The following is a 2,631-nucleotide window of genomic DNA, read 5'->3' on the forward strand; positions in this document are numbered from 1 at the left end:
GGGAATTTTAAAACTTTAGCATTGGAGCCTGAGTTAAAGGCCTCTAAGCTCATATGCTTCTGTAATAAAAGTTGGCCTACATATTCCTATGATAATGGTTCAAATTGGCCAATTAATGGCACATTAAATCCCAATATTTTATGGGATCTTTTTAATTACTGTCTGGTAAATGGAAAGATGCATTTTATTTTCAAGCCTTCTCTTTCCTCCACTCTAAACTTTCTCTCTGTTCTTCCTATTCTCCTACCCAACTTCTAGCTATAAAATCTCAACCTCAAGAGTTCTCTACCTTTGACCCTGTGGATGAACCTCCATCTCACCATTTTCAACCTCTGGCTTCTTCTCAACCTCTGGATTCTCCCTCCTCCTCTGTTTGTTTATCTTCCTCTTTGGCTTCTCCAGCATCCTCACCTATCTCTCCAGTCCCCTCCTCAGCAACAGGCTGTCCTAGTCATCCTACTTTGGCACCCACTTTCACCCCACCAACAGCTATTAGCCCCACTCTCGCTCTATAGTGGAGTCCCCTTCTACTCAGGATAAATCAGCTTCAGTTCTTCCTTTGCAGGAGGTGGCTAGTGTGGATGGCTTAGTTAGGGTATATGTTCCCTTCTCATTAACTGAACTTTCTCAAGTAGAAAAGAGACTAGGATCCTATACCTCTAATCCTTCTACTTTCATTAAAGAATTTCAATATCTCACTCAATCTTATAGTCTTACCTTCCATGATATTTATATGATTGTTACCAATAACCTATTACCTGAGAAACACAGGTGAGTTTGGGAACAGGCTAGAACACATGCAGATGAGGTTCACCAAACAAACACAACACACCTGGTTGGGGCTGAAGAGGTGCCCAACCAGTATCCACAATGGGATTATAATACCCTGGAAGGAATTTTAGCTAGAGATTGGTTCATGACATGCCTCCTGGCTGGTCTCCAAAAGGCTGCCCTCAAGCCAGTTAATTATGAGAATCTCCAGGAGGTCACTGGAGACAAGAATGAAAACCCTCCTCAATTCCTAGAGTGCTTACAAAGGCCCTCCTACAACATACTAATCTAGACCCCGAAAGTACAGAGGGTAAGCAACTCCTGATGACCTATTTTTTTCCCCCAACTTAAGGGCTAAGCTTAAATACTTGGAGAAAAGAGCTCTGACTCCACAGGCAGAAGTCTTAGTGCTGGCCTTTAAGGTGTACCATGGGAAAGATGAGAAAGCCCTCAAGCAAAAGTCCCAAATGTTGGCCAAGACCATCCAGCTGGCCTCAGAGACTACCCAGGCTCCCTTGCCTCCTAAGGCACAAGGATCAAGGGGTCCCTGTTTCAAAAGTGGTCAAGAAGGACAACGGGTCTGGTTTTGACTTAACCCCTGCATTCCACCTGGGCCTTGTCTGTTCCAGGAATCACTTCAGCTGTTGGGAACAGGACAGCAGGACTAGCCACTTCACTAATTTTGTATTATCAGCTTTCTTCCCAGTTCATCCAGGACCTCCAGCAAGTGGCTCAGACAATACTAACCCTCCAAGGTCAGAATAAATTCACTGGCAGCAGTAGTACTTCAAAACCAACGTGGATGGGATCTCCTCACAACTAAAGAAGGTGACCTTTGCATCTTTCTCCAGAAGGAATGCTGTTTTTATGTCAACCAGTCAGGTATAATAAAAGACAAAAATCCAACAAATCCAGACAAATCTAGAAAAGCGAAGAGAACACCTTGAGGCCTCAAGCTCTTGGGCCTTTAAGAACCCCATATGGAAATGGATTCTGCCCTTCCTCTCACCTCTTCATCTTTCTGCTTTTGCTTTTTGCACCTTGCTTTATTATCTTCTTCTCTACATTCTTCCAACAACAAATGCAAAAATTCTCTAACCAAACAATATATCAGTTACTCTTACATGATTATCAACCTCTGCCCATAGAACCAGATGACAATGACCTTCCAATCAACCTTTATGGTGGGGACCAGCTGTACGCTGAGAATGACAATGCCCCTAATTAATAAGAAGTAGCTTGAAGTACAAAGATAGCCCCTATGCTCTTTCCACCCCCCCTTCCTGGCTCCTCACTTTTTAATAAAACAAAAAAGGAAGAATGCCCCAAAAAAGGGAGCCAGCCCTATGGACCACCAGCAGACCACTTGAAACCATCTGTACATGCTCTGAATCACATTATAAGAGAACTCACACCTTATCTCACCCTCCTATTCTGCCCAGAGACAGTCTCTGTGACCCCCTGCTCCCTCCCTTAATAAACATCCCACAGGGAACCAGTTGCTTGTGAGGTGATTTGTGAGGTACCCACTGTGGTACTTTGCTGCACAATCCTAACAGACATAACATGACTTACGGATATGTTTTTATAAGTTTCTTTATTAGTCACTCACAGATGAGAAAGCCAATGACTCAGCAGAACTTTCTAATATTATATTATGAAAGACTTGTAATTTTAATAATAATATAGACCTCATCAAAACAATATTATAGACCGGGAATGGATATAATGACGTTCTTTTTAAGATACTCATCTCCATATATATAACTTTAACAGCATTAATTATAAGAGAAGAGCTGTTTCTAACCAAGCGTCTTAAGTAACTTTATCAAGGATTTTAAAATATATAAAAATTACTAT

Source organism: Meriones unguiculatus, chromosome 21, assembly GCF_030254825.1.
Source record: "Meriones unguiculatus strain TT.TT164.6M chromosome 21, Bangor_MerUng_6.1, whole genome shotgun sequence".
In the NCBI taxonomy this organism is placed as follows: Eukaryota; Metazoa; Chordata; class Mammalia; order Rodentia; family Muridae; genus Meriones; species Meriones unguiculatus.